The sequence below is a fragment of the Lissotriton helveticus genome, chromosome 5_1 (genome assembly GCF_964261635.1).
Source record: "Lissotriton helveticus chromosome 5_1, aLisHel1.1, whole genome shotgun sequence".
NCBI classification, from domain to species: Eukaryota; Metazoa; Chordata; class Amphibia; order Caudata; family Salamandridae; genus Lissotriton; species Lissotriton helveticus.
In genome coordinates, this window is record NC_136065.1 from 1,996,471,598 (window position 1) to 1,996,483,730 (window position 12,133).

At 47.1% G+C, this 12,133-nt stretch overlaps 1 protein-coding gene across 2 annotated transcripts in view; it reads left to right on the forward strand.

Annotated features, from left to right (window-relative positions):
* The window catches only part of LOC144756149 (E3 ubiquitin-protein ligase TRIM39-like), a 439,360-nt gene that overhangs the window by 115,544 nt on the left and 311,683 nt on the right, over positions 1-12,133 (forward strand). The window lies entirely within an intron of this gene.

A 12,133-nucleotide genomic window follows, 5' to 3' on the forward strand; every position in this document is an offset into this window, starting at 1 on the left:
CCAGGAGTCTCACATGGGCTGCAGCATGTATTATTCCACCCATGGGAGCCCACTTTAACTATGACTACAGGCCTGCCATTGCAGCCTGCGCGAGTTGGTGTTTGCACTTCTCACGACAGATATGAGTTTCTTTATATCTGGGGTCACTACACTTGAAATCTATGGCAGGCTCTTCAGTCCTTAGGGCAGGGTGGTTGACTAGAAGTGTGAGGGTGCCCCTGCATGAGCAGGACACCCCTATAAACCCCGGAGTCGATTCTCGAGGCTTTGTAAGTGCAGTCAGCCTTTTTAATTCATATAGTTGACATCCATCTTTACAAGATGCGTAACTATATAGTGGCTGCGCTGAATCCAGTCATGTTTGGTATTAAACATGTTTGAATCATTCCCCAACACCGATGACCCCATGTACCGGGGCTGAGGGGGTCCCTTGGGGTGTCCCCCTGTACTACTGATAACAGACTTTCAGGGTCTGACAGCAAGTTACCGCTGCTGCCAACCACACACACGATTCTGCCTTCCTGCTGCTGAGCAAAGTTCGAGATGGGAAGGTAGAAAAATAGGTTTCCTGTCAATCAATCAATCATAACTTTATTTTGCATTTAAAAGAATGCATAAAAGTACATACATTCAGTTGATACAACAATAAAAGCAAAAATTTTAAAACGCATCTAATTTGTATCAAGTAAATCATCCTTTCGTTAAAATCTTCAAAATATTATACAAATGCTTATAAATTATTATACTCCTGAGGTAAATGGCATACAACAAGTTTTAATCAGTTAAATATTATGTAGCAGCAGGGTATAAGTAAATTTATCTCACCGTTTAAATCCCACATGATTATATCCATCTCTATTCAATATTGTCAAATCAAGATAACATTATATTGCAATCTTCCTAGTTTTTAGGGCAGCTTGTAGAACCTTCACCTTCATAAAGCATACAAATGGTGTTTCTAATTGCAAAAGAACTGAAAGTGCTACGGTATGATTAGTCAGTGAGCTTACACAATAGCGGCACAGTAAACCTTTTCCTCTCTGTCGCATATAAGACGCAAAAAACCAAAAATGGGAGGTTGTTCGTTTAGATAAGGCATCGCAAGGACATACGGTTTGATAGTTTAGTGAGTGTATTTTGCGGGAAGCCCAACATTAACCCCTTCAGCGCTAATGACAAAGGCAGCTCGTCATGGGCGTTACCTGCGCTAAGCGGATGACGAGCTGGCTTTGTCATAAACAAGCCATTTTTTTAATTCCAGCGCACAGCAGGAAAACGCAGTAGGGGTTAAGGGAATGTAATGTAATCTAAATCTTGTCAGTAAATAACGGTGCTGAGAATTCACAACAAACGAAAATATACCATGTAGCACAGAAAGTAGAGCCTGATAGGTAATTGAGTTTTACGTTTTATTCCTTTCCAATCTTATCTGTTCACTTTTTGCTAAAAATAGCTTTCAGTCTTGATTTAGGATAGGTTTCCCAGCTTTTTGGATTTTCATACAGATCCTCCAGGCCCATAGAGATAAGGGTCTGTCTGACATAAGTTAACCAGGGGATAGTTGCAACACGATCAAGTTTCTTTATCTATTATGATATGCTGATTGAGTTGGACCCTATTTCTTTTCCAAATTGATAGCCACAGCAGTAGTGGGGCCATTTTGATCATATCACTAATGTAAGGCAATACCAAAGGTTCAACGACGGACCCTTCCTAATGTCAGCACCTGACTATTTATCGCCCCCAATTGATAATTAGCCCCACGATAACTAGAGGGGAGTGTGTGCACACTGACTAGCACCCATCGTTACTGTGCTGATTCCTAACGGAATTATATACAAGTTAAACCACTGCAAAGGTGCACCGCAACAAGAAATTGAGCAAATTACAATGCTATTAATAAGCATGAATAAGAACGTTTTGCAAATGACAGGATGTTGTTAATCTTCAAATGATCTTTATTTTCAGTATATTCAAAACAACAATGTACAGCCGACGCGTTTCGTCCCAAGCTGGGCTGGGCTTTTGTAAAAGTGAGCTGTCCCATAAGGAGTGAGGATATGACGAGATTAGAATGCCTTGGCCACGTATTCACAGATTCAGTCATCCAATATGTATGAATTGATGTATAGAAAATCTGATGTATCCTTTTCTCAATCGGTATGGAACAAACCAGGTTGTACTATATATCTATTTGTTAGGCGATTGAGAAACGGATACATCAGATTTTCTATACATCAATTCATACATATTGGATGACTGAATCTGTGAATACGTGGCCAAGGCATTCTAATCTCACTTTTACAAAAGCCCTGAAGAAGTCCCAGCTTGGGACGAAACGCGTCGGCTGTACATTGTTGTTTTGAATATACTGAAAATAAAGATCATTTGAAGATTAACAACATCCTGTCATTTGCAAAACGTTCTTATTCATGCTTATTAATAGCATTGTAATTTGCTCAATTTCTTGTTGCGGTGCACCTTTGCAGTGGTTTAACTACTAATGTAAGGCAATCCAAATTCCTGGAATTGATAGTAACCTTTTAGCAATCTTATCTTCAATAATTTGTAACTCTTCTATTTGTGTGGCTCCCCATATTGCAGCCCCATATGTGGCTATAGAGATGGTGTTTGCTAAATAAACTTTAATCATTTCCTCAATTGGTTTACTACCCACATTTTAAGCAAATTTGAATAGGGCACCTATACTTTTTTCTTATGAGAATCGCCCTATTTGACACCATCTCAATCCATTTTTATTTCTATTTCTGTAATTTTTTATTGTAGAAAAAAATATATATTTACATGGAGCATAACCTATACATGGGTGGAAGAGAAAAAGAGAGAGAAAAGAGGAGGAAAGAAAGGAGGAGAGAAAAAACGCCCGGGGGGGGGGGGTGTTTGTCCAATTGTTCATTTCCTGCTCCAGTTCTATGACGTTAGTCCATTTCTCGTCGTACGCGCGCTGTTTGTCCCTCGGTTCCCCATCTCGGGGTAGCGTTGATTGTCCTTGTCCGTCCCGCCCCCGGCCACAAGCGGAAGAGATAGTTAGAGGAGATAGGCGAGGAGGAGTGGCAGTATTGCGTTTCCCTGGTGTGTGTCTATTTGGAGGTCTGTTGCCCGGCTACTGTTGGTGGGTGGTTGGCCTTGCTGCCTATGGCGGTTTGTATGATGAGAGGTACCTGTCTAGGGACTCCCACATGCTTGACTGTCTGTGTGTTTTGGGTGAGTGTCTTGCAGTGATGGTGTCCGCCCCCCTTAGGAAGGTAACCCAGTTGAGCCATGTCTTAGGCGTGGCTTTCCCTGTGTCTTTCCAATTATACAGGACCGTTTTGACTGCCGCTGTCAGCAGAAGATCTGTAAGGTCTCTGTCTTCTTTGGTTGCTATTGAGGGGGATGTGAACCCTAGAGCCAGGCTGTGGAAGTCTAGTTGTAGGGTGGCCCCCGTGATCTCGTTTATCAGTGTTTCTATTGTGTCCCAGAAGGTTCTGACTTTGGAGCATTGGAAGAGTAGGTGTGCCAGGTCCCCCTTATCTTTGTTGCAGTTCCAGCACCTATCACTATCGCGGATTCCCATGGCTGACAAGCGGGCAGGGGTCCAGTATGCCTTGTGTATGAGCCAGATGTTTGCCTGGTTTAAAGTTGAGGTAACCTTCCCCCTCGATTTGGACCTCCATAGCTCCGCATTTTCCTTCTCGCTCAGTGCTCTGCCCGCTAGTGTGCCCCAGTAGGTGTTCACCTTGTCATTCAGTTTTGTGGCTTTTGGTCCTAGGGCTTTGTAGAGATGTGCCACTTGGTGTCCTAATTTGTTGAGGTTGATGGCGTATTGTATGAGAGAGGGTGTTAGTCCGTTCAGGTTTGCCTTTCTTATCGCTACCTTAATCTTCAGGAAGTTGTATAGCTCTATGTTTCCTAGATTGTGTTCGGCTTTGAGAATGTCGAAAGTTGCATTTGTGCCCTGTTTGAGTAGGTCGCTAGTCGTCGTGATTCCGTGTTTATACCATGTGTGCTTGTTTAGGGTCTTGTCTATATTTTATTGTGGGGTTGTGCCATATGGATTCAAGGCCTGACCTGTCCACTGTGCAATTTTGAGGCTAGTATCTTGTTAAGTAGTTAATGATCCAGTAGCCCAAATGTAATGTTCAGGAGTAGGTTTTATTTCCAGCAGCAAGGTACTGGCCCCACCAGAAAACAATCAGTACAGCATTGTACAATAGCCACCCCACATTCCATTCCAAAATCGCACAGGCCAAGCTATATATTTAAGGAAACCCAGATATAATGAAAAAAGAAAATAACTGAACCCTAAATATAATAACTCTTCCTAACTTAGATGAGAATATATCCAAAATAAATGCTTAAACATAGTGAGCTTGCACAAAATCACCCAATCTAGTCGGTGGACGTCTCAACCTAGCATCACATTTGACTAGTGAAGCTACAGAATAATTTCTACTTAAAATATCTGAATTGCAGGTTCTATCTACCACCCTGCCACCACTACCATTAGAAGAATCGCTCCTTACCACAGCTGGCATGTAGTGAACCCAATTCCTCACCGATTACTCATAACTAGGGCCCCCGAATGTATGGTATTTTCTTTTTTTAAATTTCCGTCTGTATTTCTCCATATTTATTTTTTGTCATCTTTATCTGTATTTATCCATATTTATTATGGGTTTTGTGAAAAAAACACCTGAAACTGGTATATTTCCAAATTTATTTAACCAATAAATATTCAGTCATGTTTGAATGCCTGCCAGGCTTCAGTGCCATGAACACCCGCAGATGATCAATCAACGCATTTAAATGAAAATATTCACATTTCTGTATCAGGCTCGTGCATATATACTGCTGTTCAAGCTTCTTTACAAAAATTCCTTTTTTTTTTTTTTTAACACCCTTACCTATCAATCCTCACAGTTATTGGCCTGTCAGTCATGGCAAACTGTGTTTTTAATCACTCTAAAAGCACCCAATTTCCGTTTGTATCCACATTTAAAAATAAATACAGACAAGAAAATAAATGGTTTTCTGTCTGTATTTATATGTACAAATCCATAAAAACGGAAAACAAAGCGCCTTACTCATTACTAGACTCATAACCATCAGGATGTTCCTTAATATCTCCCTTACATTTAGCCAATCTTCTCACATTCCGTGCTTTGCCATCCTGCATTACTACAATTTTGTTGTATACCTTATCTGAAAGAAACCAGTTATTGATTCCTTACCTTGGAATTACCCCCAGGCGTCAGGCTGGATCTGGAGTGTTTTTTCATCAGCAGTACCCCTGCGCGTTGGAAGGTGGCGTTGGTCGTCTGTCGTTGGCGTCCTGGTCGCTGGGAGGATGTCAAGGTAGCTACTTAGACGCCGCCCTCGCACGCTGACGTCAGTTCTTTTTTTTTCTGCGCTGAAGAGAGCGGTACCTCCAGTCACTTTTTGACTGACTTTTTTGACCGACTTTTGTTGATGTCTTTTTTCGAGTCAACGACTCCTGGTGCACGAGGGATTCCCTGTTTCAAGGCATGTGGTTCCTGTCCCCAACTGATGTCAGTTACGGATCCGCACCGTTATGTGCCTCTTTTGCCTGGAGCGTGACCACGACCCCAAGTCGTGCCCCGACTGCCGGCCGATAGCGCTGAAGACTTTGCAGGAGCGGTTCGGAAAGCTGCTTGAGCGCCGGTGGTCGACTCCGCGCCGTTCGAGGTCCCAAGGGAGGTCAAGGGACCGGTTGCGGAGCCATCACCACTCATCCAAGTCTTCGCACTCTGGGTCTTGTAAGTTGAAGCCCAAGAAGAAGTCGAAGAAGCATAGTCGGTCTTCGACTTCTCCCCGTTGGTCGGCTGACATGATGGCAGGTGCACCTCCCGCGGCTCTCCCCGGGACCTGCTGCGACTCCCGCCCAACTTCGTAAGTTTTACGAGGCATTGCATGTCATCTGTGGGTGGCCCGAATCTACCGACGCGTCTTCGGGCCCCACGGATTCGGTTGGGGGACCTGGCCTTTCTCCACTCTCTTCTCCTGCCAGGGTGCCGCAGGCCCCACTCTGATCCAGACCTGGATCCAGAACGGCGCTGGTTGACCTTATTACACCTCCACCGGCGCCTCTTTCTCCGGCACTGCAGCCGAACCGACGCCAGTCATGTTCCCGGCCTCCATCCCGATGTGGACACGGAGCCAGTTCGACGTCACCCAATGTCAGATCCGGCACAGAGAGGGGTTTTTGTGCCTCTGGTCACTCCTGGGGTCCCTTTTTGGGCACATTGGCAACCTGAGGACAAGGAGGAGGACTGGGAAGGGTCAGGTGTCCCTTTAACTGATCAGATGGGATCTGAGCAGAACTGGAGAGAGGAACTGGGGGATGCCAGTGGTCTTGACACCTCCCCTGACCTTGGCATGTTGTCTCCTCCTACCTGGCTACGGAAGAGGGAGCGTCATACGCAGTGGTGTTGCGTAGGGCGGCCGAGGCCCTCAACTTTGAGTTTCTTACGGTGGCGGTCAGGACTAACAGAGGTGCTTCAGCCAGCAGCGAGCTCTTTGGAGCCCCTGCTGCCGTCCAATGAGGCCCTTACCAACATTCTTTTTGGCACGTGGTCCAGGCCCAACACGGGGGCTCCTATGGACTGGATGATTGCCTAACGCCCGGTTCTGGGCGACCCCACTTACCTCTCCCAACACCACACCCAGGAGATCTTGGTGGTGCAAGCCTCCACTTCCAAGAGCGCATTCTTATCGCTCCACCGGAAAGGGAATCCAAGAAGCTGGACCATCTTGGGAAGCACATTTTCTCTTCTGCCAGCTTGGGACTGCAGTCAATAAACACCGCATGTCTATTGGGCTGTTATTCCCACTCTGTGTGGGATACGGTTGCGTAGGTGCTGCCTCAGTGTCCGAAGGAGTGCCAAACACTGCTCTCCCAGGCTGTCGCCGTCAGGAGGGATGCCATCCGTTGTGGGCTGGATACCACTGACTCTCTAGGCAGGACGATTTCTACGTCTGTAGCTCTTGGTCGCTACAGCTGGATGACATCGACTGGCTTTTCGGGGGATGTCCAGAACACCTTGATGGACATGCCCTTTGATGGCCGTAGCCTTTTTGGCGACAAAGCGGACAATGGTCTAGAGTGTTTCAAGGACTCACGGGCTATGGCCAAGTCCTTGGGCCTCTCCAGCCACCCAGCGTAGTCTGCTTTTCGCCCCTTTTGTGGCTACAGAACGGGTGCCCCACTACGTCCCGCCCAGAGCCACAGGCTGCAAGTGCCCCAACTTTTGCGCGGCCGGGGACGTGAGAACCAATGCCGTGGTTCAGGGTGCCAGCGGGCCCCCCACCCTCCTGCAGCAGCCTCCAAACCATCCTAGTCCGCCCTTTCACGCCCATCAAATGCCAGTGGGTGGCAGGATTCACCATAACTTCCCCCCCTGGCGCACCATCACGTCGGACAGGTGGGTTTTGCAAATAGGCCGAAGTGGCTACTCCCTCCCCTTCGATGCTACCCCTCCAACCATGCCACCTCAATACCACTGCATGTCGGAGGATCACCTGGCACTTCTCCAACAGGAAGTTTTGGCTCTCTTGGCCAAGGGAGCCATCAAGCGCTTTCCTGACCCAGAAGTAGGTCGTGGTTGCTATTCCCACTACTTTCTGGTTTCCCAAGAAAGACGAGCCTGGTCCTATCTTGGATCTCAGTAATGTCAACCGCTTCCTCCCGAAGGAGAAGTTCAAGATGTTGACGCTCGCTCAGGTCTTGTCTGCCCTCGACCCTGGAGACTGGACGGTAGCGTTAGACTTGCAGGACGCTTATTTTCACATCCCCGTCCTGCCAGCCCATAGGCGTTACCTGCGGTTCGCGGTAGGCCACAAGCATTTTCAGTTTACCGTGCTCCCCTTTGGCCTTACCGGCGCCCCTTGTGTGTTCACGAAAGTGATGGCGGTGGTCGCAGCTCATCTGCGCAGATCCGGGGTACCAGTCTTCCCCCTATCTCGACGACTGGCTGTTAAAGGCGGGCTCGCCTCAGGCAGTCGTCTCCCACCTCCAGACTACGGCCGACCTCCTGCATTTGCTGGGGTTCTCTTCAATGTGCCGAAGTCGCACCTGATTCCCTCTCAAGAGCTCCTCTTCATCGGAGCGGTTCTGGACACGACGCGGTTTCGGTTTTATCCTCCCTAACAGCTAGTCTGGTATATTCGGGCTATGATTCTGAACTTTCAGCCTCTATCCCAGGTTTCGGTCTGGATGACCCTGAGGCTGCTGGGCCTCATGGCCTCCTGCATCCTGCTGGTCGATCATGCCAGGTGGTATATGCGGGCTCTGTAGTGGGACCTGAATTTCCAGTGGGCGCAGCATCAGGGGAATCTGTCTGATTGCGTCCAGATCTCGGAGGGCACGGAACGACAATTACAGTATTGGGTCAATGGAAGAACCCTCTCCCTTCCCCAACCAAATTACACAGTGGTGACGGACGCATCCCTTCTGGGATGGGGTGGCCATATGGGAGAGGAGTCTGGAGCTCCACATCAACCTTCGGGCGATTCGTCTTGCACATTCCTTCCCTCTGACTGGGGAAGAGAAGTGCAAGTGTTCACGGACAACACCACCGCCATGTGTAATGCAACAAACGGGGCCGGGTGGTGTCTTGGACCCTATGTCAGGAGGCCCTCCGCCTCTGGTCATGGCTGGAACATCAGGGCATATCCCTTGTGGTTCAACACCCGGCAGGTTCCCTGAACGCCCGGGCGGACTAACTCAGCCGCAGGTGCATATATAGGATAACAAATGGCGTCTTCACTCTGAGGTGGTGCAAGGTCTCTTTCGACAGTGGGAAGAGACTTGGCTAGATCTATTCGCCACCGAAGAGGACGCGCAATGTCAGCAGTTCTGCGCGTTGCAATTTCCAAAGCAGCACTTGCTAGGCACCGCTTTTCATCGCGAGTGGAGTTGCGGTCTGTTGTACGCCTTTCAGCCTATAGCATTTCTGCCAAGAGTGCTGAAGAAAATCCGGTGCGACCGGGCCAAAGTCATCCTTGTGGCTCCGGATTGGGCACAATGAGTTTGGTATTCCTAGCTGCTCAACATGGCCATCGATCCTCCAACCGGTCTGCATCTTCGGGAGCATCTTCTGTGGCAGCAACAGGGGACGGTCCTCCACCCGAACCTGTCCAGCCTCCACCTCCTTGCGTGGAGATTGAGCGGCGACAGTTGTCGTCTTTTGACCTGCCTCTCGAAGTTTGCGATGTAATCTTGGCAGCCAGGCGTCCCCCCCCCCTTGAATCTCGTTTTAACCTATTTAATGTGCGCTCCCTTTGAGCCGCTTCACAACTGTCCTTTGAGACTTTTAATCTTAGACTGCATTCCTGGTGGCCATCACTTCTGCCAAAAGAGTGAGTGAGCTCTAGCCTCTTTCCTCCAACCCTCCTTTCCTGTCTGTCCACCGGGACAAGGTGGTTCTCAGGACTCGTATATCCTTCCTTTTTAAGGTTGTCGCTGACTTTCAAATCGGGCAGACCATCACTTTGCCCACCTTCTTTCCGTATCCTTCAAAGGAGGAAGAGAGGCGTTCGCTTTCTTTCTATCTGGATCGCACAAAACCGTTCCCGGTGGAGGACCAACTCTTTGTTGGCTACATGGGTGCCAAGAAAGGTCGGACCGTACACAAGCGAACCATTTCTCGATGGGTCGTTTTGTGTATTAATGCATGCAATTCTCTGGCTAAGAAAGGACCCTCCAGTGGGACTACGCGCCCATTCCACCAGGGTGACGGTAGCCACTACTGCCTTGGGAAGAGGAGTTCCTCTACATGACCTGTGTCAGGCAGCTATGTGGGCATCACTGCACACGTTTACGAAACACCACTGTCTGGACAACCAAGTCCAGAGAGACTGCTTCTTTGGCCGTTCTGTTCTCCTGGACTTTCTGTTTTGATCTTGGTTTGCAGACCCACCACCGGGGTTGGTATATCTAAGGTAAGGAATCTATAACTAACGCGTTTCTTCAGATGAACAAGTTACCTTCGGTAACGATATAGCTGTAAGAAATATTAGTTAGTTATAGATTCTTACCGCCCCACCCATCCTCCCCGTTCTGCAAACTGACTTCTAGGGTTAAGGAAATCCTTTCACGGTCCTAGTTTTGTGCACCAGTGGTCAGTGTCTTGCCTGGCTCTATGTTTCTGGCGCAGAAAGTAATGTACAGAACTGACGTCAGCGCGCGAGGGCGGCGTAGAACTGACGTCAGCGCGCGAGGGCGGCGTCTAAGTAGCTACAGCGTCGACATCCCGGCGACCACAATGCTAATGACGGACGTGGAGCCGACCGACGCCACCTTCCGACGCGCAGAGGTACTGCTGACGAGAAAACTTTCTGGATTCAGTCCGACGCCTGGGAGTAATTCTAAGGTAAGGAATCTATAACTTATTAATGTTTCTTACAGATATATTGTTACTGAAGGTAAGTAACTTGTTCGACAATCCTCACAGCCTTTCCAAACCTGGGCAGCCCCAATTACAAAAGGGAGTACATTAACCTCCATTTGGCATCATAGGTTTCCTTAACATTCTCCTGTTTTCCTTAATCTTCTCACTTATACTACGCAACTCAGTCTTCTCATGCCCCTCACCAGGCTTCCTCCTAAACCACCACGGACACAATTTCGAAACAGGATTTCTCCCTAAAAGGACTGACTTCTGTAGTACCCTGAGGTGTGATGCGATACCACCGCAATTTTTATCTCTGTTTATCTTTCCAATTGCTACCACTACCACACACCCATACTATACTCTCTTTAAACACACTGTTGAACCTCTCAATCTGTCTGTTACCTTGTGGTTCATATAACGCTGTGGTGATAAAACAAATATTACTGTACTTAAGAAACTTTGCATTTCTTTGGACATTTAACTGCGCTCCATTATCCGATATCAATACTTAAGGATAGCTGTCTTTTGCAGTAACCTCTTTGAAGAACTCAATGACCGCACCAGAAGTGACAGGAGGTACTAATTTACCTCAGGCCACTTCGAGTGGTAGTGAACGAGGACTAACGCAAAACGGGCTTCACTGGGTAAAGAGCAAAATGGCTTCTGCCATTGCAAGGTAGGTCACGGCACGTGCTCCAAGGGAGCCGGAGTTGGCCTTAATATCTTTTCACTGTTTTCACAAACATCACTTTCCCTTACAACTTTGTCTGCCATCCTGTCAAGACCTGTCCACCAAACGTATGTACTAATTAGCCTCTTCATAGAAGACACACCTGGATGCCCTTCATGCGCTAATTGTAGAATAACCTCTTGCATGTCTTTGGGCGGAATGCACTTCCCTTCTTTAAAAAGCAAATCACCTTCAACTTCTAATACCTTAGCCACTCTCCAGAATGACACAAGCTCCTCCGTAATAGCTGCCTTATTAGGTCAACCATCCAAAACATGTTTTTTATGGTCTGTAATATAAACATTAACCTCACACTCGTTCCATTTTTCCACTCCAGTGCTTTTAAACTCCTCAATAAGATATACTGATACACTTGCAACCGCATCCACTCCAACCTCATTAAGACTATTTGTGGGATTCTCATGGGGGAACCCTGAGACAGTCAGGCATTACTTTGCTTTTACCTGGTACATGCTCAACCTTGAAGCAATACTCTTGAAATCTTGACACTAATCTCGCTATGCGTGCAGTGGCATTTCAACTACCTCCTGGAGAAAGTATCCCCACTAATGGCTTATGGTCCGTTCTAAGCACAAATCGTGAACCCAAATGTAATTCTTACAGTGCTCAATGTCCCAAATACATGCTAATAGCTCTTTTTCAATCATAGCATACCTCGTCTTAGTGCGTGAGGCAAATGTGACAAAATCTCCTTGCAGTCAATACTGCCAAAGAATGTTTCTTTGGACCCCACGAGCACTGCGTTAGAATATATCACAAACAATAATCAGAATTGAACTGATGCAGCGGTAATTTCTCAATACCAAAACCTCATGCTTCCTCTATTTACCGCTGAAAAAGGTGTTGGGCCCTTGACACCACGTATTACCTTCAGGAGACTTTAAATAAACATAAACAGTCAAAAATGCAATTATTATTTAAGCCAATGAAGAGAGTTGTTGAGTATTTTAAAGGGTTTTATTTTCTA